Here is a 24,488-nt window from a genome sequence, read left to right as displayed (position 1 = left end):
GTTAGCACTGCCAAAATACTAATGCGGGCCAAGGGGAGATCTGAATTTACAACACCTCTGTTACTTGATGAAGCTATGGCACTCAGTAGTGAGCTGAACCAGATTCATGAGCTAGAAAAGCAGAAGGAAACATCATCAAGAATTAGCCACGACGCTCAAGGACTCGGCGGTGCAGTTGCAGGGATTGACAGAACAATTAAAAGTCTGAAAGATGTAGTGGAAAAACTGACTAAAAAGGTCAGGCAGCTTCAGACAGAATGACAACAAGGAAGATCTTGGAAGAAACCTCAGAAAACCATAAGACAATTTCAATCAAGACAATGTTGGTGCCCTAAACAGAGATGGCCTGGATCGGGGGGGGGGGGGATCTTTGTACACTGCAAAAGAAGTCTGCTGGAAATGTAATAAACCAGGATGCTATAAACTAGAAGGTCCGCTTGCTAAAGCTCGCCTCAAGGGACACAGAGTAGGATTGGGGAGGATTCCAGTTTGCTCTTCATTTTGAAGCTATCCATCCCATGTCACACCCCCTCAGACCCATGCATGGAGCAGAACGCAGATCTGCAGACACTGCTGCCTAATCTGCTTACTCAACTGTGCCTGGATCATGCCATGCTTGCAAGGTGGCCCCACCCCTTTCTTCCTTGTAACATTTTAAGCTGCTTACATTGGGTGTGGGGGAAGAGGGGAGGGGAGATGATGCCCACATAGGTATATGAGCACAACCTCCTTTTACTCTCCTCCCATCTCCAGAGAAGGGGCTGCACTTTATGATGCAGAGTCGCTTCCTGGGAGCATTTTTTTAAAAAAGAAATATTTATTAAGGTTTTTCAGAACAAATCCAAATCAAAACAATACATCAAAATTAACAATCAAAAACAGCACAACAGAACAAAACAACAGAAACAAAAAATAAAAGATTATTGCTTACTTACTAATTTTTTAACCCTCTTTCCTGACTTCCTCACATCTCCTTTTTCTGCGTTCCCCTTTACACAAATCAATTTTAGCAATTTCTTACCCTCTTTCCAATCTTATTCAATATTGCACATTTCAACCTATTATGCATTTATTTTCCTTCTTTTTAAAGAAAAAACAAAAAGAAAATTTTATCACATGTTCTTTGTAATTTAACTTAGTCCTTTATATCATTTGTTTAAACACAACATAATAGTGCTCTGGTCTTACCCCTTCTTTTCCACATCATTTTTGCATATTTCTTTTTACCAAACCCCTAGTGCCCTATTATTTTTGTATCTCACATCATTTTAACATTCAAACATTTTACAATTTTTTTGAAAATATTCTTTAAATTTCTTCCAGTCCTCTTCCACCGATTCTTCTCCCTGGTCTCGGATTCTGCCAGTCATTTCTGCTAATTCCATGTAGTCAATCACTTGCATCTGCCATTCTTCCAAGGTGGGCAAATCTTGCGTCTTCCTTCCTGGGAGCATTTTAAAACAGACTTTTTTTTTTTTTTTTACTGTGCACACCTCTCAAGTCTTGAGGAAAATCCACCCACAAACAGAATGAAAAAGAACCAGTTTTATAAAAATATAAATAATGAAACTGGTGTGGGACAGAAATAGGGTCACCCAGCCACCTCTATTCCAGAGTCCCTCCCTGCCGCACCTATTAATCTGGAACTATTTAATCATGTTGCGTGCTGAGGTCCCCAAGACACCCCTACCCAATAACTCACACACATTATTTTTGTTTAAGGTTTTTGGCATAATTTTGGCCACAACTTTATTATCATACAAATTGTGAGTGGTTGCTTAGGCATTGGTTATGACTAGCTGTCCCCTCCCGCCTTGGGGGACAGCACTGACTCCCATGAGTCAGTGCGGAGGAACAAGATCAGGGTCAACTGGAGCTGCGACACAGACCCTCAGCTACTCCCTGCATGCTCCTTGGAGCTTACGCGGCCCGCACCCTGCACCAAGGGTTTGGACGAAGGGGATGGTAAGCCCCAGAATTCCTTTAACGGAATACCCGTGCAGCAGCAGCATTGGAGGGGCAGGCACAGCCAATCCATACCCCTCCACCAACCAATTTAACCAATGCCTAACCACCAACCTTACAAGTTGTGACGATTTGCTACGCAGTAGGCAAAACCCAATTGGCACACACTAATCAGCCAAAAGGAAAAATTCCTACCAGGCCACCGCACCAATGCGGACGACCCCATGACAGGCATAGCAAGGTCAGAGCAAAGCCCAATCAAGGGCGGGCGGGCGGGAGATCCGGTGTCCACAGCGAAAGAGAAAGGACAAGCTGTGGACCTTGCTTAAATAACCTCTGATCCCACCCCTAAAATTGGCAACATCAATTTTGCCCCAGTAACTCCATCCACCAATCTGCTCCAAGCCCTTGAACCTAACCTGCCTGACAACCAAGAGGGTGTCTTGTTTGGCCCCATCCGCAACCCGTGCTCTCCTTTAATGAGAACACACTTTGTGGTAAAAAATAGGATCTATTTGTCTGCACTTGTGCCATGTGAACTCCTACTTGACCCTGGGGCACAACTGCCTGTCGTATCTGATACTTTATGGAAGGAAGCATCACCAGGTTGTTCTCAGTAATTAATTCAGGGTTATCAGGGTGGGAAATGGCCAGAAACTGACTATGATGGGAAACTGGGAAACTACCATCTGAACTGATACCGTAGCTTAGTGGCACAGCACTCAGACATAGAAACATTGTTGGGTACTGGCTTCCATTTAAATATGGAGTTAACCTGAACCTATGGAATAAGACTTGCAGCACAGCTGGGAAACACATTCCTGTCATTTGCTGCACTGCACACATTATAGAGAGCCAGTGTGGTGTAGTGGTTCAGAGAGATGAACTGGTAATCTGGTGAACCGGGTTCGATTCCCCACTCCTCCACATGCAGCTGCTGGGTGACTTTGGGCCAGTCACACTTCTTTGAAGTTTCTCAGCCTCACTCACCTCACAGAGTGTTTGTTGTGGGGGAGGAAGGGAAAGGAGAATGTTAGCCGCTTTACTCCTTCGGGTAGTGATAAAGCAGGAGATCAAATCCAATTTATTTATTATTTTATATAGGGAGAGAAAAGCATCCTTTTAAAAGTATCCCAGTATGTTTCCGAGCACAATTCAAATTGATGATGCTGACCTTTAAAGCCCTAAACGGCCTCAGCCCAGTATACCTGAAGGAGTGTCTCCACCCCCATCATTCTGCCCAGACACTGAGGTCCAGCGCTGAGGGCCTTCTGGCAGTTCCCTCATTGCAAGAAGACAAGTTACAGGGAACCAGGCAGAGGGCCTTCTCGGTGGTGGCACCCGCCCTGTGGAACGCCCTCCCACCAGATGTCAAGGAGAAAAACAACTACCTGACATTCAGAAGACATCTTAAGGCAGCATGCACACTTCTTCAGATACACATACACACGAAAGCTCATACAAAGAACTAACTTAGTTGGTCTTTAAGGTGCTACTGGAAGGAATTTTTTTATTTTGTTTTGACTATGGCAGACCAACACGGCTACCTATCTGTAACATTTTTAAAGGTAATCCCTTGTGGGAAAGGGATTGGTGGCGAGGTGGGGGCTGAGGCCAGAGTGGGCTTTTGGAGCCTAAAGGCAAATTGGGGGGGGCAGTAGAAGATGAGTTATCTTGAGGAGAAGTTTGGGAAGAGTTGGCTAGAATTTTATTAGCTCAAAGATGGAAAAGTGATAAAAGGCCAACGAAAGAACAAAGGCAAGAAAAGTTAATGGAATATGCCGAAATGGTGAAGCTGACTGAAAGACTTAAAGATAAGGACAAAAATGATTTTAAAAAAGATTGGGAACCTTTTATGGCGTATATACAGAAACAATGCAATGAGGTTGACTCACTTGCAGAATTTAACTAAGACACTTACAATTAACAAACATAAACAGAAAACATAAATATGAGGTTAAAATGTTAAGAACGGATTAATAAGGTACCACTTTAGTTTCAGCATACAAGGCATATAAAATTATAAGCAGAAGAAATGAATATGCTATAAACCAGAAAGGGAAGTTGGGGGAAGTTGTGGGGGGGGGGGGGTAACTGAAAATGTAATTTGAGTTTTTGACTAGCAATGACTATGCTAAAACTTCTTGTAAAAATTTAATTAAAATATTTTTTTTAAAAAAAAAGAGAGAGAAGTTTGGGAAGAGAAAGCAGGAGAGATCACAAGAACCTGGGATGTGTGAGGAGTTGATCCATAATGGCACCAGTTGGTTTTCTAGATCACTGTCTTCTCTGGAAGTCACCTGCCTGGTTGAGCTGCAGGAGGAGGCCACAAATGTACTTAACAAAACTACTTACCCTACAGGGATGTTGTATGTTTTACAGTCAGCAAGATAATATACGTAAAGCACTTTGAATACTGTTTTTAAAAAAGTCATGAGAGGGAATAATAATTGTGAAGAGTGAACTTTGGTAGTTGGTTGTTTTCTTACCAATATGGAAACAGTGCTATCGAGAAATGAGGCAGTAGCATCTGGATAGTCGGGAGACTCCCTTGCTTTAGAGTAAAGTAAAAGAAAATGAAGCCAGAGTGAGCTTGGTTCCCTGTAAAACGAAGATCATGGCCACTGGTCCCATCACCTCCTGGCAAATAGAAGGGGGGGAAATGGAGGCAGTGAGAGATTTTACTTTCTTGGGCTCCATGATCACTGCAGATGGTGACAGCATTCACGAAATTAAAAGACGCCTGCTCCTTGGGAGAAAGGCGATGGCAAACCTAGACAGCATCCTAAAAAGCAGAGACATCACCTTGCCAACAAAGGTCCGTATAGTTAAAGCCATGGTTTTCCCAGTAGTGATGTATGGAAGTGAGAGCTGGACCATAAAGAAGGCTGATCGCCGAAGAATTGATGCTTTTGAATTATGGTGCTGGAGGAGACTCTTGAGAGTCCCATGGACTGCAAGAAGATCAAACCTATCCATTCTTAAGGAAATCAGCCCTGAGTGCTCACTGGAAGGACAGATCGTGAAGCTGAGGCTCCAGTACTTTGGCCACCTCATGAAAAGAGAAGACTCCCTGGAAAAGTCCCTGATGTTGGGAAAGATGGAGGGCACAAGAAGAAGGGGACGACAGAGGACGAGATGGTTGGACAGTGTTCTCGAAGCTACAAACATGAGTCTGACAAAACTGCGGGAGGCAGTGGAAGACAGGAGTGCCTGGCGTGCTCTGGTCCAGGGGGTCACGAAGAGTCGGACACAACTAAACGACTAAGCAACAAAAGAAAATGACATTTTTAGAAACTTTTGCCCCTCCCCTAAAAAAGCTTGCCAAGGAGCCCCACAACTTGAGATGGGATTCACATTTTGTGCCTGCCCCCCCTTTTATTTAGAGCAAACTTGATCTGCTGCAATTTGTGCTTAGAAAAACACATGAAAACTCAGCCCAGTCTTGCTGTTTGAAAAAATGCCATGGTGCTGTGGTCTAAACCACTTAGACTAGGGCTTGCTGATCAGAAGGTCGGTGGTTCGAATCCCCACGATGGGGTGAGCTCCCGTTGCTCAGTCCCTGCTCCTGCCAACCTAGCAGTTCGAAAGCACGTCAAAGTGCAAATAGATAAATAGGTACCGTTCTGGCGGGAAGGTAAACGGTGTTTCCGTAGGCTGCTCTGGTTCGCCAGAAGCGGCTTAGTCATGCTGGCCACATGACCCAGAAAAACTGTCTGCGGACAAGTGCCGGTTCCCTCGGCCAATAAAGCGAGATGAGCGCCGCAACCCCAGAGTCGGCCACGACTGGACCTAATGGTCAGGGGTCCCTTTACCTTTACCTTTTTACCTCGGGTTACAAACTTAATTCGTTTGTCAGGTCCATTCTTAACCTGAAACCATTCTTAACCTGAGGCACCACTTTAGCTAATGGGGCTCCTGCTACCGCCGCGCCGCCAGTGCATGATTTTCATTTGTAACCCAAGGTACTGCTTCCGGGTTAGCAGAGTTTGTAACCCAAAGTGTTTGTAACCCAAGATGTTTGTAACCCGAGGTACCACTGTATTCGATTTTCCAGACTGTGGTGTGAATGCTGATTGTACAATGGATTTTGCTGTTTACAGCTCTGCCCATCATCAAGTTGTTATGTGCATGCCCCGAGGGGTTTGTAATTTGTCTGTCTTGTTTGTGTCTCGAAAATAAGAAGTCCCAATAAGTGTTGCAAGGGGAAGGGGATAGAGAGATAGTACTTTGCCTTACTGTTTGGCTGCTTTTAAAGTTGACTCATTCATCAATCCTCAAGTTGTGTTACCACCCCAACTGGTTGTTGTATGTTGTTTTGCTCGTATGTCTAGTAATTGCTCAAAGGGTTTGCAAAACTTGCTTTCTTAACTTTTGTTTTGGAGGGGAAAATCACTTTGGGCAATACTATGCTAGTAGAAGCCAACAGAAAGCTTATTGCAAAAACAATTAATTTCTTTAAAATAAGTATGGGGAGGATGTGTTTTTCTTGATTTCATCTGTATGTATGCTCATCCTTCTCATACCCCTTCATTTATTTTGCAAATGTAGTCACAGATCCTGTTTATCAGCTCCCTGTCACTTCTCATTTGAAATCTATTTGGATTAATAAAAGTGAGCCATTTATGGGATTCTCATGCCTAATTTAGCTTAAGCAACCTGCAATTCAATAATTTGCAAGGAGTCTGGTATGGTTAATTGGTTAATTAGACAGACTTCATCAGAGACTATGTCTGCAATTCAGGATTGCTTACTCTCTCCCCTCTGCTCATACCTATAAACGGCCCCATGGCTGCTGCGTGCCTTCTTGTCAATGCACATCCGTCCCAGTGCAGATATCATTGATCAATCACTTTCTCCATGAAGGCTCATGACTGTTGAGGGGGTAACTTTTGGGGGGGGGAGGGGAGGGGTGGCAAAAGAGAATCTATTAGAGATTTATAAACTTATGAATGATTGGCATGGGCATAGCCAAGGGGGGCAGGGAGGGGCAGGGCCTTGCAGAGCCAGGTAGAGGCCTGGGCCAGGTAGATAATGTGTCCCCCTTTTTTACCCTGGGGATAACTGAAGTCTTATAAATAAGTATATAAATAATTTTCACAAAAGTTATGCTGACAAATAATTTTATTTCAAGGCTTGAACTGTATCTGCATATGAAGACAAAATGGAAAATATAGATATACAATAGTGCTTTATAAAAATACATAGGGAATGTAAGCTGACCAAGCCCCCCTTTGGAATCGGAGGCCCGGGCCAAGTGGCCCATATGGCCCCCCCTCTGTCTGGGCCTGGGGAGGGGCAGCTGCCCCCCAATCAATAAAAATACATAGCAAACTGGGGTCTGCCCCCCTAGCAAAATACCTGCCCCTCCGAACAAAAGGCCTGCCCCCCCAAAAGAAATCCTGGCTACACCCATGGTGATTCCCTAAAGAAGAATCACGAATCTCTAAGCCTCCATGTTCAAAGGCAGTGTACCTCTGAATGTCTGATACTGGAGACGAGAGCTGGTGGAGTTCCTAGGGGATCCAGTCCTGACCAGTGCCAGTCAGTGCTCCTCAAGTGCGATCCTTTGCATGTAGTGAAGAAGCAGCAGTGCTGAGCGTCAACAGGATCACATCCTCCCGCTTAATGGTGGGAGAGACAGAAGATATTTTCAGGGCAGCACAATGTCCCAAGCCAAATAACATCTCTGTCCAAAGTGTGTGCGAGGCAGGGATTGAGAGACTAAAGACCCCGAGTCAGATCCACGGTTCAACTCACCTGGGACACTGCTTTGTCTTCTGCTTTAAGGGATTCTGAATGTGCACTGGTGCATCTCTTGTCAAGCATCTGCCAGTGGTTGTTAACAATTGTTCCTCATAGCTAAGCTAGTCCCCAGGACAATATAGGTCTTTTATCTCTTTACCACAGTTGCATCTTGTACTTCTATCTGTGAGTTTGAGGTAGTGTGCTTCAGAGTTATCCCATTTTATCCTCACAACAGCCCTGGGAAGTAAGTTAAACTGAGAGCCGGTGACTGGTGGCTGCTGAAGAGGGATTTCTCTCTAGCTTTGTCATTGCTGAGCCAAACTCTGTTCAATGAAGCTGCATTTTATTGATGTCACCCCACTCTTCCTCTAAAGAGCTGTGCCAAAAGAGGACATCTTTGCGGCAACAAGGAGCTTTCACTGCCACAAATCTTGCTCCCAAGTGGGACAATTTAACCATTCCACCCCACTGTAAATTTGAAACTGAGTATTTCTGGCTTGCTACTGGGTTAATTCCTTCTCCCCATTTTATGCTTACCAAAAAATTATGAGATAGATTTGCTTGAGAGAGGGAAACTAGCTCCATCAAGAGTACCCAGTAAGCTTTATGGATGAGCAAGGGTTTGTAGAGAGGTCTCCCCAGCCTCTGATCACTACATCACACTGATTTTTTCACTGGCTACAGCATTTGGAAGAAGCGTTTGGAAGAAGCAATGCCCGTAAACTTGTACAAAAACAATAGAACTTTGCAGTGCAGCTATGATGTTGGTGTACCCTTGCACGCTGATACTATGAATGGGGGACATATTTGATTCAATTCACATTTAAAGGCGAATCTACCTAATTTACACTTTCTGGCACCATAGGAAAACCATATAACAACTATTCTTTGAAATTCACTCTTCTCCAAATTTTGCAATGCAGTTCTCCAGCCAAGTGATGTGAACAAAAGCTATACAGAGGTGAAGTGTGCATTAAAATACTTACGTTAGTTTTAAAATAATATACAAAATGCATATTAGGGAAAATAGTTTTGCAAAAAAGTGTTTATTTAATTACACAAAAATGTGTAATTAGCAGACATTTGCACGAAAATGGTGATGATTTTTTAAAATAAAAATAATAATTGAGGCTTCTTTTAAAAAAAGGATTCACAAATGGATATGGAAATGTGTAGAACTAAATTTAAGATTGGTGAAAGGGAGAAACAGGAAACCAAAACTGACAGATTTGCTCATTCCTGTTGATAACTGTGTCATTCGGGAGTATGAAAATCTCTTTTGTCTCTTGAATCTCCTCAGCTCTAAAAGGATATTTGTAGAGATGGAAAAGGTTCAGAAAAGGGCCACCAAAATGAACAAACAGATAAAGTGACTCCCCTCTGAGGAAAGGGTGCAGCATTTGGGATATATATATATGTGTATATATATATATATATATATATATATATATATATATATATATATATATATAGTTTTGTGAAAAGGTAAGAAGTGACATGATAAGAAGTTTATAAAACGTTGCATGGCAGGGAGGAAGTGGAGAGAGAAAGATTTTTCTCCTCTTGTAACACTCGTGAACTTTCAATGAGCCAAACATTGGACGATTCAGGACATATAAAAGAAAGCGCTTCTGTACACAGAGTACAGGTTTTTTTTTTTAAAAAAATGTTTATTTATTTTATTTTTTACCAACTACCAAAACACAAACAGTGAAACCCCCCAGGCGGCTGATACATTGGGTATGCATAATCAATAATAACATATTCAAATTAACCATATGTACAATTTTATATACGTTAACACTCCTCCATCCACAAGGTTTATTTAACATTTAACATTTTAATTGCCCCAAGTTGTTCAAACCTACCCAATTATTCAATATCTTCTCAAACCAATCCTCCTCTTTCTCACTGACCTTAAACCCTTTCATTCTGTGTATCTTCACAGTTAGGTATTCTAAAATTATAATATTATTCAGTTTTCCCCTCCATTGGGTCACCCCTACCTCTTCTGAATTTTTCCAATTACTCGCTATAACCTGTCTGGCTGCAGTTACCATCAATTTTACCCATTTACATTCCTCTTTTGTTTTTAACTCAGTGCTACTCAGACTAATAAGAACCATTAATTTAGATATTCCCACCTTCCTACCCACAATTTCTGATATTTCTATACCAATCTGTTTCCAAAATTCATTAACTAACAGACAATCCCACCACATATGACTGTACGTTCCCATCACTCCACATTTCCTACAACAATTCGTGCTTCCAGATTTTGTAATATGATATAACCTTACAGGTGTATAATACCGTTTTTGTACCAACTTCAACCCTTGTTCCTGGATTATCCTAGAGGTCGCAACAAAGGGTGGTTGCCGAAAGATTCTTTCCCAATCTTCTTCTAAAATCTGTTTCTGAATTTCTAACTTCCAGTACACAGCGCACAGTTAAACTATGGAACGCTCTCCCACAGGAAACCATGGTGGCCACCAAATTGGATGGCTTTAAAAGAGGACAGGATGAATTCACTGAGAAGGCTATCAGTGCCTGCAAGCTCTACCTTCATTCATGGTCAGAGGCAGTGATGTTTCTGGATCCCAGTTGCTGGAAACTGCAGGACGGGAGAGTTGCTCTTGTGTGAGGGTCTCCCACAGGCGGATTTCCCACAGGCATCTGGTTGGTCACTGTGAGAAGAGGATCCTGGACTAGATGGGTCAATGGCATGAGTTTCACCAGGTAGACTGTGGATGTAGAATCATAGAATTGTAGAGTTGGAAGAGACCACTAGGATCATCTTCTCCAACCTCCTGCAATGCAGGAATTTTTCACCCAATGAGGGGCTCAAACTCATGACTCTGAGATTAAGAATCTCATTCTCTACTGACCGACCTGTCCCTCATGGACTTCATAAGCAGTGAGTGCAATTAGAACCTAGTTCTTTATGTATGTGTTACTTTTTATCACATTTGTATACAGTCTTTCCTCAGAGGAATTCAAGGTGGGGTACATACCTCCCCTCTCCATTTTATCCTTCAACAACCCTGTGGCATAGTCTTTCAGATGCTGATTTTCTCCTCCAAACCAGCCATCGCCCACCTGCCTGCCCAGAGCTCTAAATGGACATTTATGTACCTGGAAGTCCAAGCACACCACAAAAGTTTGAGAAGGAAGTTAAATTAAAAGGCTTATGTATCTCTCTTGACACATCTGAGCTGAAGACTGCCCCTGCCAAAATCTGATTTTCCCTGGACAAAGCAGCTGCTGGAATTCTAATACATACATTCCAGAGTAACATCTAGCATTGTCCTCAATACAATATTGGTGAGGAGAGGGTATGAGTGGGATAAGGAGGCACAGCTAATAATGAAGACACAGAGACAGGAAATAAGCACTAGAAAGAAACCTGCGGTTGTGGGCTTTGACAGCCAGATATGCACTGGCTACATTCCTTCCAAACCACCATGTGAACGAACAATGCCTTTTACCAAATTACTCAGTACACTCAATGCATAGGGTGCAGCTACATCTCTTGTTTCCATTTCATTAAAAGGTTTGAGGGACTTAAGTGGCACATGAGGAGGCTTCTTAATTCCCTCTGCATCACTGCCATCGCACATGGCTGTGACGTTTAGGGGGAAAGTTCACAATGGTGCCCAAGTGAGCTTTCTCCCCAAGCCTCATAGCAATGTAAAGGTAAAGGTAAAGGGACCTCTGACCATTAGGTCCAGTCGTGACCGACTCTGGGGTTGCAGCGCTCATCTCGATTTATTGGCCGAGGGAGCCGGTGTACAGCTTCTGGGTCATGTGGCCAGCATGACTAAGCCACTTCTGGTGAACCAGAGCAGCGAACGGAAACGCCGTTTACCTTCCCGCTGGAGTGGTACCTCTTTATCTACTTGCACTTTGACGTGCTTTTGAACTGCTAGGTTGACAGGAGCTGGGACCGAGCAACGGGAGCTCACCCCGTCATGGGGATTCGAACTGTTGACCTTCTGATTGGCAAGTCCTAGGCGCTGTGGTTTAACCCACAGCGCCACCCGCGTCCCCCCATAGCAATGTAGGACCACTGATTTTCAAAAGAAGTCACACTGGGCTCCCCTCTGGGGGGTGGGGTGGGGTGGGGGCAAAAGTCTGCAATTAATTGGAGAAAAGCAAGAGATGTAGCGACACATTAAGCGTAACATGTGTTTTGCCCTTTAGACACCCAGTGGTGCTTTTGCTCTAATCCCAGAGTGTATGTTGGCTGCAGAGTGTGCAATTCTCCAACAGAGTACCTGCCAGATATAAAATATTACTTTTTTATTACTCTTGGTGTCTGTGTTGTGAGGTTAGCTTTTTGTGCCCAAGTGGGCTGCACTTATGGTGCCAGATCTCCATCAAACGGACCAAATGACATTGTACCTTTTGTACAGTCTTTCACAGATGCTAAGAGCTGTGTTTTCTTGTGGGTTCCCTCCCCCTTCTGCGCTCGCAGCTGAGATGAGCAATGAGAGCATCATCAACGCACTCATGAATTGGAGCAGAGGAAATACTTTGACTTTGAACATGCAGTGCAGTAAGTAATGACTTTAAAAATGTATCATTCTGAACGCTAATTAAGCAACACAGCTGAATCCAAGGCCAGCGAATTGTGAGTAACTTCCATCAGGCTGGCGAAGAGAGAGAGGGAGCAAACTTGCTACAGATTTTAACCCCATGTGTTCACCTACAGGCAGGCAAACTCTAGTGAGGCTCCCACTTTCCAAACTTTGAAGTTCTCTCCTTAGGCCTATCCTAACTATACTTGCTAACTATACTCAGTTCCATTTTGGGTCAAAAACTCCAAAATGACCAAGGGGTTGGAGGTTCATCTTCCCTGTGAGGAGAAGTTAAATGTTAAGGGATCTTATTTTGAGAAAATGATTAATAGGTAAGTGAGGAAGCCTTAAAAATTCTAGTGAAAATGGAAAGCAGCTCCTTCTGTCCCTTGCTCGCTATATAAATAGGATGAGGACAGACAAAAGAGACAGTTTTCTTTACACAACATCTATTTGACTTATCAGGGCCAGCTCAAGACATTTTGGCGCCTGAGGCAAACCACAAAATGGTGCCCTTCCCCACCAGGGAAGAAGCAAGGAGTGCAAATCAAGATGGGGATCTGTTTCCCCTGTGGATCTGCCACCTGACCATCTCCTCACTTTGCCCCATTGGTGGAGCAGACTTGTACAATTTGGTACTACAAGATTATGGCGACGACTTCTGACCAAAATAGCTTTCAATGCAGATTCAGCATGATAAATCTACCATAGAGTCATAGAATTGTAGAGTTGGAAGGAAGACCAAGGATCATTTAGTCTAATCCGCTGCAATTGAGGAATCTGTTGCTTGGCATGGGGCTCAAACCCTTGATCCTGAGATTGAGAGTCTTATGCTCTGTTGACTGAGCCATCCCAGGCTGTAGCAGCTGAACAGAACCTTGAGGTTCAGAAACAGCATAAATGGCAATGGCATGTGGGTGTGGTACCTTCTTGCCCTACTTGTGAGTGCCCTAGAAAAATCTGATTTCTATTGGAAATAAGATGCTAGACCCAATGGAGTTTTGAGCCAATTTAGTGGGGATGGAGGTTTCTAAGGTATGGGCATCCTTAAACGAGAGATATCTACATTTACCACAAGTCTTGGCAAACCTAGAAACTGCCCCCTACAGTCATCCTCAACAAAGTTTAAAATCTTCCCAGACACAGTGTTTTGCAAGGAAACCTTCATTAATTGGGGACTTTGCATGTTGTCACAGTTAGTGGCTTTGCCTTTTACCAGAAAACAGGGCAAATGGCAGGGGAGGGCACAAATCAGTGCCTGAGATTGGAGAAGATGAGAAGACCTTCCAAGGCAGCGGGGGTCTGTCCCCTCTCTACCATCCTGTTTAAAAGCCATTGGCTCTTCCAGGAGTTTCAGCAGTCCAGAGGCAAGGGTGGCTCTCTGACCATTGTTACCCTCCATGTGGGCACACTGGCACCATCCTTCCCAGTGGCTTCTTTTGCCCTGTTTTGCAGTTTGCTGCTGGGAATGAAGGCTGGCAGCTTTTAAGTAGTATAGGAAAGACACCAGCTTTTAAGTAGTATAGGAAAGAAGGAAAACAACTTCTCCCTTGGTGTGCCCAACAGAACCACATTAAACCCCCTAACCACCAAGCAGGTATTCTAGGTATGCAAGGACAAACATTCAGTCTGCACCATGTAGAGTGCCAGCAATGTACCATATGACAGAAGAAAGAGCTAAAGCATAAGGCTACATTCACCATATGACTTTAGCTGAATGTCACTTTGAAGTGGGGGTTCCTGCCCAGCCATGCTGAGGTGAGGGCAGCAGAGATAAGATACCTTCCCAAGCTGAGACCCTTTTAAAGATTATTTTATTTTATTTAAAAAACCAATATGCCAACTTCAGAGCTATCATTCATTCTCTTTGTGGTGGCACTGCCAAGCATTTTATTGTGCTAGATCCACATAAACCAAATGTCCTGTCTTGCCAGTCATCACAGCCTGCCCCCTCCTCCGGTTTCCTCCTCTGGTTTTCATGTTTGCTTGTCCCTGCTGAGAACTGCAAGTTATTCCAGGTTAGCAATGTGCTTCCCCTCCGTCCTTCCCTTCCAACTATCTGCAATTTTTATCAGACAAGCAACCCATGACCTATATGGCATAATGCTGATTTTGGTGTTTCAGCAAACATCTATTCAGTTAATGAAGCAGAGTGAGACTTACATCAGGTAAGCCTACCTGAAACTTTAAACTGGTCCCCTGCTATGGAAAGCCCCCTCCCCCCAATAGCCACCTACAAATCAGATTGGGGGTGCAGCCATTTTGGTCCATTTCTAAATTCTCTTACTAAAACATTTTTTTAAGTCTGGACACAAACAATCCAAATTCTGAGCCAAGAAAATGTGAGTTCAGTAGTTTACAAACCATGCACATTTCACTTAGATCTGCAGTATTTAGTATTCTGCACTCTTTCCTCTGGTTTTGCTGGCCAGGGGGTTGAGCCCAGGAGCTGGCCACAACCATGGCCTATTCATCTCTCTGGCTTCTGGGACTCTGGCTTCTGGGACACACTTTCAAACTTATCTTACCTGCCATATAGGCTACAGATATGCCATGAAAGGCAGAAAGAAAGTTTAGGAAATGAAATTCTGCACCCAGTTGGTGGTGATGTTAAAGTTCGTAATTCCAAATATGGATTTATCTAGTACATAATGTTGGGATGCATTGTGAATCAAGGGTAACGTCCTCAAGAATTCCTTCTCTATACAAAGGAAGAAACTGTGCATGTGCAGGCAGTGTACAAGCTGGCAGGCTACTTCGTACGCAGGCCAGGAGCAGAACTCAGGGGCTGTATGCCAATGGTGCCTGTGTCCTGCCACAAAAGTGGGCAGAAAACGGACATGACACTTAACCTTGTGCAACATTCCAGGTAGAAAAATATCAGATGTTTCTACACCCTCACATGGTCCTCCAGTTAGGCAAGCAAGAGACATTCCCACTTCCAGCCAGGAAAGAAAAAAACCTCATGGGGGGCACACAGCAGTGCTGCTGAGGGCTGTGTTGACCAGAAGAGAGGAGACTTCAAGGGTGAGGCCTTAGGGGTGCATTTGGCCTCCAGGCTGAAGCTTCCCCACCATGGCAAGATTTATTTTACATAAGCCTCTTATTCTTGATCAAGCTCTTGTTGATTGCAGGGCTTGATCATGACCAGACAACCAACTAAGCAGTTTTTTTGTCTGCTGAATGTCATCTTTGTTTGGGTCATTTCTCTCAATTGTTTCTTACCACTGTTTTGTGTGATTGTTGTGCTCCATTCAGATCTATAATTGTCGGTTCGTACTGAATGTGTTTGTTTTGGGTGCAAGAACTCCCAACTCCTCTGCCAGCTGCACAAGGGAAGAAGGGGGTGGGAGGGGCAGCCCTGACTCTTCCGCCAAATGCTGTCCTCTGCTCCATTTCTGTGCTGGTTTCCAGGGGCAGAGGAGAGACTACCTCTGCAGGGCTACTCATTGATGCCATTGGAAAGTATCAGCCCTCAGGCATGGCCCTTCAGAGAGGACCTCAAGCACAGGGTGAGTTTGTTAAGAAGCTTATTCAATTAATCATTCTAAACTATAAATGTCAACATGTGGATACTAGGAAAATATCCAGTGAGTATTCACCATCAAGATCTGCAGAGGTGAATCTTTAGGAGCAAATATGTTTCAGCCCAGGGACGCAGGTGGCGCTGTGGGTTAAAGCCTCAGCGCCTAGGGCTTACCGATTGAAAGGTCGGCGGTTCGAATCCCTGCGGCGGGGTGCGCTCCCGCTGCTCGGTCCCAGCGCCTGCCAACCTAGCAGCTCGAAAGCACCTCCGGGTGCAAGTAGATAAATAGGGACCGCTTACCAGCGGGAAGGTAAACGGCGTTTCCGTGTGCGGCTCTGGCTCTGGCCAGAGCAGCGATGTCACGCTGGCCACGTGACCCGGAAGTGTCTCCGGACAGCGCTGGCCCCTGGCCTCTTAAGTGAGATGGGCGCACAACCCCAGAGTCTGTCAAGACTGGCCCGTACGGGCAGGGGTACCTTTACCTTTACCTTATGTTTCAGCCCAACTAGACAAGAAAGTGATTCTTGGCTCCTGGCCACTCAACTTCTATTAAGTGAGAGTTGAACTCAGTCAAAAGAAATGCTTTAGAATTTTACTGCACCTGAGGTGTCTAGAGCACTGTCTACGCCACCTATACAGGATCAGTTTAAATGACTGCAGCCCGAGGACGTGGAAAAGCTGCTTGAAGAAGTGCAGTCAACCACTTGCCTCCTTGACCCTTGCCCACCTTGGCTTCTTAGAGCTAGCCATGGGACGTTGACTGGGTAGGTCCAGAGAGTGATTAATGTTTCACAATAAGGGAGAGGTATTTCCTCAAGAATACCTTCCTGGACCCACTTGGGACAACTATCGCCCAAGTGTCAAATATCCTTTTTAGAGGCAAAGTCCTCAAGAAGGTGGTGACGATTCATATACGTGCTATTTAACACATATATAAAGCCTCCTAGAGTCATAGAATTGTCGAGTTGGCAGGAGCCCCGAGGATCATCTAGGATCCTCTGGGAGATGTCACCAGGAGTTTTGGAGTGAAGTGCCACCAATATGCCAACGGTACCCAACTCTCTCGTTCTCTTTGTTCAAACTGAATCAGGAAGGGCAGTTGAAGTGCTTGAAGGTGGTGATGGGCTGGATGTGGGCTAATAAACAGAAGCTGAATCCTGAAAATGCAGCAGTGTTATGTGTCCTGAGCTCTCACGCCCAGGAGGTGGGCAGGTGGCCAGCCTTGGATGGGGTTCCACTCCCCTGGAAGCAGCTGGTATGCAGTTTGGGGGTGCTCCTGGATTCAACACTGTCACTGGAAGCTCAGGTGGCCTTGGGGACCAGGAAAGTCTTTTTCAGCTTTGGCTGGTTCTTTGGAACATAGATGATTTGGCCACTGTACTCGATGCTTCAAGATTGGATTTTTGCAATGTTCTATATGTGGGGCTGCCCTGGAAGATGACTTGGACGCTTCATTTGGTCCAAAATGCAGTGGCCATGCTACTGGCTGGGGTTTCATTTAGATCTCATATAACTCCTGTTTTAAAACAGCTGCACTGATTGCCAGTTTGCTTGCTGGCCCAATTCAAGGTGCTCACATTGACGTTTAATACCCAAAATGACTCAGGCTCCAAATACCTGAAAGTCTGCCTCCTTCCCTACAGACACTCTTGAGTGCCAAGCCTGGTTGTTCCACCACCCTCAGAAGCTCAGGGATGGGGTCCCAGGAGAGGGCCTTCTCTGTGGCAGCCCTTAAGTTGTGGAGCTCCCCACATCTGGCTCCTTCATGCCCAGGTGCACACATATTCTTTCCCTTTCCCACTAAGCCATAAATTCCCTGACTGATCTTGAGTTGTCCTTTTTTTCTGCTCAAGTAAGATATGCTGCTTAGGCAAAACATGGGAGGAATTCCAATAAAGCTAAAAGGGTTAAAAAACCCTTACTGGCCAAATTTCTCAGGAGTATTTTGTGCATCCTTAGATGTCCACTGAATTCTGCTTGAAGCAAAATTCAAAGTGAATTTGTAAGTTTTTCCTATCTGCAGAATTTCAGATATCCTGTGGAGCATCTCCTAAACAGAGTCCTGATATGTCTGGTGACATTTCTCAGAGTCCCTCCTTACTTGTTCTCATTCTTTCAGGGGCTGATATCATCTCCTTATCTCAGGGGCAGGCAACCATTTTGCCTCAAGGCTGCATGTGGCTGTGGGCTGGGTCACAGCCAGTGGTGGGAAGTGTCTGGGCTCCCCCTCCTCTCCCATGAAAACACTTCCCCTCCTTCATTTCTCACACAGAGACACAGAGACCTCCCCTCATCCTCCTGGTTCATGGTGATCCCCACTCACTGCCCAGCAGATTGGTGCTGAAAACTGTGCATTGACACACTCTGCAGCTTGGGTAAGGGGCTGTTGACTCAGCTACGAAACACAGAATGGAGCTGCTCCAAATAGCTCAGTACAGTGGTAAAGGTAAAGGTAAAGGGACTCCTGACCAGTCCAGTCCAGACCAGTGCAGTCATGGCCAACTCTGGGGTTGCAGCACTCATCTCGCTTTATTGGCCAAGGGAGCCGGCGTACAGCTTCCGGGTCATGTGGCCAGCATGACTAAGCCGCTTCTGGCGAACCAGAGCAGCGCACAGAAATGCCATTTACCTTCCTGCTGGAGCAGTACCTATTTATCTACTTGCACTTTGACCTGCTTTCGAAATGCTAGGTTGGCAGGAACAGGGACCGAGCAACGGGAGCTCAACCAATCACGGGGATTCGAATGGCCGGCCTTCTGATCGGCAAGTCCTAGGCTCTATGGTTTAACCCACAGCGCCACCTGCGTCCCTTAGTACAGTGGTACCTCGGGTTAAGTACTTAATTCGTTCTGGAGGTCCGTTCTTAACCTGAAACTGTTCTTAACCTGAAGCACCACTTTAGCTAATGGGGCCTCCTGCTGCCGCTGCATTGCCAGAGCATGATTTCTGTTCTCATCCTGAAGCAAAGTTCTTAACCTGAGGTACTATTTTTGGGTTAGCGGAGTCTGTAACCTGAAGCGTATGTAACCCGAGGTACCACTGTATTGTCAACACTGATTGGCAGCAGCTGTGCAGGGTGTCAGGCCGAAGTCTTTCTGTGCCTGATGTGGAGATGTTGGGGATTACTTCTGAGTTTGCCATTTTGTTTTCTCTAGCAGGGCAACATAGCAAAGGTCTTGGGTGAGGGAACAGCATAAAAGAGAAATGGTTAAGCATCATCTTCTTGCAGTGTCCCCTAGCGGTTGAGACCAGGAATGGGCCAAGTCAGAGTCTCTTTTCCTTTCCACATCTTCTCCGGCTCCTTGAATTGCTTCCTGTGGGAGATGCCACGCCTGCAGAAGCTTGCAAAATTCTGGCTCCAGGCACAGCCGCTTTTACACGCTGCAGCTATCAGAATAATCCCTCTTCTCTGGCCATGTGGAATAAAGTGCAGCAAAGGGAGTGCCCACTCCTAGCTGTTTGTTTGCCGTTTTGATCAGTGACTTGGAACGAGCCTGGCTTGTGTGTCTCCAGACAAAGAGCTGCTCCGAGGAGATTAAGGCCCAGGGAAGAGGGCTGTAATTACCTTCCATCTCACTTTTCATAAATATGTAAAAATATATATATTAAGAAAGTGCACTCGGCAGAGCCCACCCGCACCACAGTGTGACCTTTCAGAAACAATATGTGCTGGGAGGCACATCAGCACGCCAGGCAGGCGTTGCCATGGCAAACACCGAGCACAGAAACACATTGCAATTAAAGAGAGAGGGAAGGGGGGCACCCAAGAAAGCCCCTAGTATGTGTAGCAGGGGAGAAGCTCATTCTGTTTCAGTAAAAATCCCTTTTGCTGCAAATAAACGTTGTAGAATCTTATTACTCCCCGTCTTTCTCCTTCTTATGAAGGAAACATGCAGTGTCGGACCCAGGAAGAGTGAAAGGAAGGTCTCCTTGTTTGGGCTTTCCTTGAATTGTAGAGTTAGAGGGGACCCAGATGGTCCTTGAGACCAACCCTCTGAAATGGAAGAATCTGAACTGCATCATGCATGATAGATGGTCACCCAACCTCCAAGGAAGGAGAGCTCACCACTTTCCAAATGAGTCTGTCCACTGTTGAACAGTTTACTGTCAGAAAGTTACTGTCTAGTCGGAATTTCCTTTCTTGTAACTTGAAGCCATTGGTTCAAGTCTTATCCTCTGGAGCCGGAGAAAACAAGCTTGTTCCATCTTCCATGGGACAGCCCTTGAGATATTTGAAGATGGCTATCATATCTCCTCTCAGTCTCCTCTTTCCCAGGCTAAACATATCCAACTCTCTCAACTGTTGGTTTGGTTTCCAGACCCTTGTCTTTTTGGTTGCCCTCCTCCGTACATGTTCCAGCTTTTCAATATCTTTCTTAAATGATGGCAGCCAGAACTGGACACATTACTCCAGGTGGGGTTTGACCAAGGCAGAACAGAATGATCACTGTACTTCTGTTAATGAAGCTAAGAATAGCATTACATTTTTTGCTGCTGCATCACATTGTTGACTCATGTTAAGCTTATGGTCTACTAAGGCCTCTAGGTCCTTTTCACATCTACTACTGGTGAGTCAAGAATAAAACCATAAATATGAACTTCCTTGCTTTTTCCTTGATGCTGTTGGGGCAGGATAGAATCCCCCAAGCCTGACATTGGCTGACATGTGTTTCTTTACTTGATCTTGCTATGGCATTGTCGGTCACCTTATCCAAGACCAGGTGGGAATTTTCTCAGTTGGCAAATTGGATCCAGTCATCTGGTTTTTGCCACCCTCATAGAAATCATCATAAGTTTGGTGATTTAGGCATTGGGTAGATGCAGCCTTGGACGGAGGCGAGGTTGTAGTCTTTGCCTGGTGCTCCAAAAAAGGGGGTATCCCATTAAAGGGATTCAGGGCAGATTCTTCTGTCTAGACACCAAGGCAGGGTCAGGGTCACAGCACTCCCCAGGTGCAATCCAGTGGGGGAGTTACTCCTTGGTGTAGGTTAAGAACTCCCTCTCTTCCGATTGACTCCAAATGTAAGTGTTTCCGGCAGGCGGGCCAGAAGTGGGTGGTCCTACCCAATGCCTATGCCAAACCTCTTACATCTGTAGTTAATAAAGTTGTAGTCTGATTTGACCCAAACACTAGTTGCCATGTCTCATTATTCATGAAATTTGGGTGGTTCCTTGGGCAGGGGAACTCCTGGGCATGCAGTCACACACACGTCATCTTGTTGCATACTGGGGAAGACTCTACACCTTTGGGTTTCTATGATTCTTGGTTGCTGTTGGGACATGTTCTATTTGCCAAATGAGCTTATCTCATGGAGTTCAGGAATTTGGGGGCTCTCTCTGATATCAAACCACAAAATATTCTTAGAATTAGGTCCTATGGAGCACTGTAGCTGAACAACAGCAAATCGCTCTTATTTTCAGAACCCAGCACAATGTAATTTGTCCTTGAAGCTTCTCTAAGCTTTTATTTTCAGTAATGATTCATGAGCATCCCACTGCTCACTCTCAAAGGATGCTAAAGGCCACCACAGGTACTTTATGCTACCTACTACCAAAGCATTCACCACAAGTGCCAGTTGAAGGAAGTCTGCTTACGACAAAGGTGTTGTGACCCTGCCACTTTCCCCGGTGGAATAAAAGGGATGTGGGGAGATAAGTGCTGCGTAGGTATCAGCCACTGTCTTTTTTTTTTTTTAAATTAATATTTATTACTTTTCCAACAATTTAAGCACTACAAAAAAAGAAGAAAAAGAACAATACAATACAATACAAAAACACAACATAACACTAACACATTAAACTAACAAAACAAAACAAAAACAGTTTAAAACACATCAAATAATTTCAGTATCTTATCTTTCATTCACGTATTTCCACGACCTCCTTACACCTCCCTTTTTGTATTCCACTTCTGTTAATTGTTTCAGCAATTCCTTTCCATCTTCCTCTGTTTTCTATCCTATAATTATCTTAACACATTCTAACCTTATTTTTTCCTTTAATACTCTATTAATCTGTTTATACTTAATTCCTTATAAAATTTCTACTAAAGCCATATAACTTAATTCCAACATTTTTCTAACATTCATTAATTTTACAATATTTCCGTAAATAATCTTTAAACTTTTTCCAGTCTTCTTCCACCAACTCTTCTCCCTGGTCTTGGATTCTGCCAGTCATTTCCGCCAGTTCCATATAGTCCATCAACTTCATCTGCCATTCTTCCCGGGTGGGTAAATCTTGTGTCTTCCAATACTTCGCGATGAGTACTCTTGCTGCTGTTGTTGCATACATGAAAAATGTTCTATCCTTCTTTGGCACCAATTGGCTGACCATGCCCAGGAGAAAGGCCTCTGGTTTCTTCAGGAAGGTATATTTAAATACCTTTTTCATTTCGTTATAAATCATCTCCCAGAATGTCTTAATCCTTGGGCATGTCCACCAAAGGTGAAAGAATGTACCTTCAATCTCATTACATTTCCAACATTTATTATCGGGCAAATGGTAAATTTTTGCAAGCTTGACTGGTGTCATGTACCACCTATAAATCATTTTCATTAAGTTTTCTCTTTTCTCTTTCCCAGTCAGCCATCATTATGTTATGTCCAACATCTTGTGCCCATTTAATCATATCAGATTTCACCATTTCATCCTGCGTGTTCCATTTCAACAGCAAGTTATACATTCTTGACAAATTCTTGATTTTTGAATCTAACAAACGGACCTCCTGATCCGTTATTTTGTAATTCAACATTAGCTGTTTTTCCTGAGAGATTTTGTGTAGTCCTTTATTTTCAAAAATCGATCAATGTCCGTTTCTTTCTGCTTCTCCTGTGTATAAAGTTGTTTAAAATACCTCTGAAAACACTTTCTGATCTCCACTGGGTTCTGTATATTCTTTCCTTCCACTTCCAAATTCGTAATAGTATTCAGTTTTTGTCTTTTTTTCATTTGCCAGGCCAACAATTTTCCACACTTATTTGCCGATTCAAATGACTTTTGCCTCATCTGTTTAATCTTCCATTCTATTTCCTGATTCATCAGCTTCATATATTGTACTTGGTATAACTTTATCTCTTTCAGAATCTCTTGTGACTTTGGTTTTGCTCTCAATTTCTTCTCTCCTTCCTTTATTTTCCCCAGGATTTTATCCTTTCTTTCATTCTGAGTTCTCTTCTTAATTGCATTCTGTTGTATTAGGAATCCTCTCATAACCGCTTTGCTTGCGCCCCAAATTACTCTTTTTTCCACTGTAGTATTCATATTTATTTCAAAATAGTCTCTTAGAGTTTTTTGGGCCTTCTTGGTCACCTCTTCATTCCTAAACAAAGTATCGTTCATCCTCCATCTAAAGGAACCAGTTGGCATCAATTTCATTTCCATCTTCACAGCATTATGGTCAGAACAAATTTTGGAGCAGATCTCCACTTTACTGATCTTCAGAGCCAATCCCCTGGTTACCCAAATTTGGTCAATTCTTGTCCATGTCATTTTAGCCTCAGAGAAGAAAGTTCCCTCTCTTCCCAGAGGGTTCTTCACTCTCCAAATGTCAACTAAGTCCATATTTTCACTACCTGTCTCTGTGCCTTGTCCATATTTGTAGACACCACTCCATTCATATCTCCCATCAAAATCATATTATAGTCCATGTAATCCATCAGAGTCTCATGTAGCTTCTTAAAGAACTCCGATTTTCCTTCATTTGGTGCATAAATACCTGCAATTAGGAATTTCTCTCCTTGTGATTGAATTTCAATTGCAACAAATCTTCCTTGGTCATCTTTAAATATAAATTTCAGAGATAGGCTCTCCTTTGCATAAAGGACCACTCCTCTTTTTTTAACTTTATCTGATGAGATAAATTCTTGGCCCAATCTTTTATTACTCAATATCTTCCTGTGTAGCCTTATCACATGTGTTTCTTGTAAACAAATCAAGTCCAAATGTTCTTTTTTCAATAAATGAAAGACTCTCTGCCTTTTTTCTGGGGAATTTAATCCATTCACATTCCAGCTCGAAACCTGCAGCGCCATCGTGTAATTACGCTGATATTCCTCCAACTGCAGCCAATGCTTGCTCTTCTTCTGTTGGTGATGGTGGTGGCACGTTCACTGGGAGATCCAATCCAAAGGATAATGCTGATATATCCAATATTCCCCTATTTGGTGATCTTCTATCCGATGCTCTTTGCTCTAGTCCTCTATCTGGTGATCTTCTATCTGATGCTCCTGGCTCTTTTCCAAGTCCCTTCTGCAGATCTTCTTCGTATTTATACAAAAACTTTACTTTATCTTCTACTGATCTTATTTTTATTTTCCTTCCTTTGAAACTGAAGGATAAACCTTGGGGGAACTCCCACCTAAAGATGATTTTATTCCTTCTCAGCAGGGCAACCAAATCTCCATAGTTAGGTCTAAGATCCAAAAGATATTTTGGGACGTCTTTAAAAATTTCCACTCTTGACTGTTGTACTTCTAGGTTCTTCTGATAGTGCCAACCCAATATTCTATCTCTCTCTTCTTTAGTTCGAAGGGTGATCAAACAGTCTCTTATTCTGTTCTTCTCTTTATTCCCTCCTCTTCCAAGTCTGAAGGCCCTCACAATTCTAATCTCTTCTTGACCCAAGTCCAAGTCCCAAAAGTCAGCAAATTCCTGTGTGAGGAAGTCTA

At 43.8% G+C, this 24,488-nt stretch overlaps 2 protein-coding genes across 2 annotated transcripts in view; one reads left to right on the top strand and one right to left on the bottom strand.

Moving 5' to 3' along the window:
- Positions 1-24,488, bottom strand: part of LOC307220043 (protein diaphanous homolog 1-like) — a 509,109-nt gene that overhangs the window by 115,556 nt on the left and 369,065 nt on the right. The window lies entirely within an intron of this gene.
- LOC307220009 (START domain-containing protein 10-like) overlaps positions 10,294-24,488 on the top strand; it is a 310,423-nt gene continuing 296,228 nt past the window's right edge. The window contains exon 1 of the mRNA XM_079983652.1: positions 10,294-10,302. The gene's annotated coding sequence lies outside the window, so the exon portion shown is untranslated. The remainder of the gene's footprint in view (positions 10,303-24,488) is intronic.

This window comes from Podarcis cretensis (genome assembly GCF_951804945.1).
Source record: "Podarcis cretensis genome assembly, chromosome: 7".
NCBI classification, from domain to species: domain Eukaryota; kingdom Metazoa; phylum Chordata; class Lepidosauria; order Squamata; family Lacertidae; genus Podarcis; species Podarcis cretensis.
The sequence above is the reverse complement of the archived record's forward strand: the minus strand, read 5'-3'. Positions and strand labels throughout refer to the sequence as shown.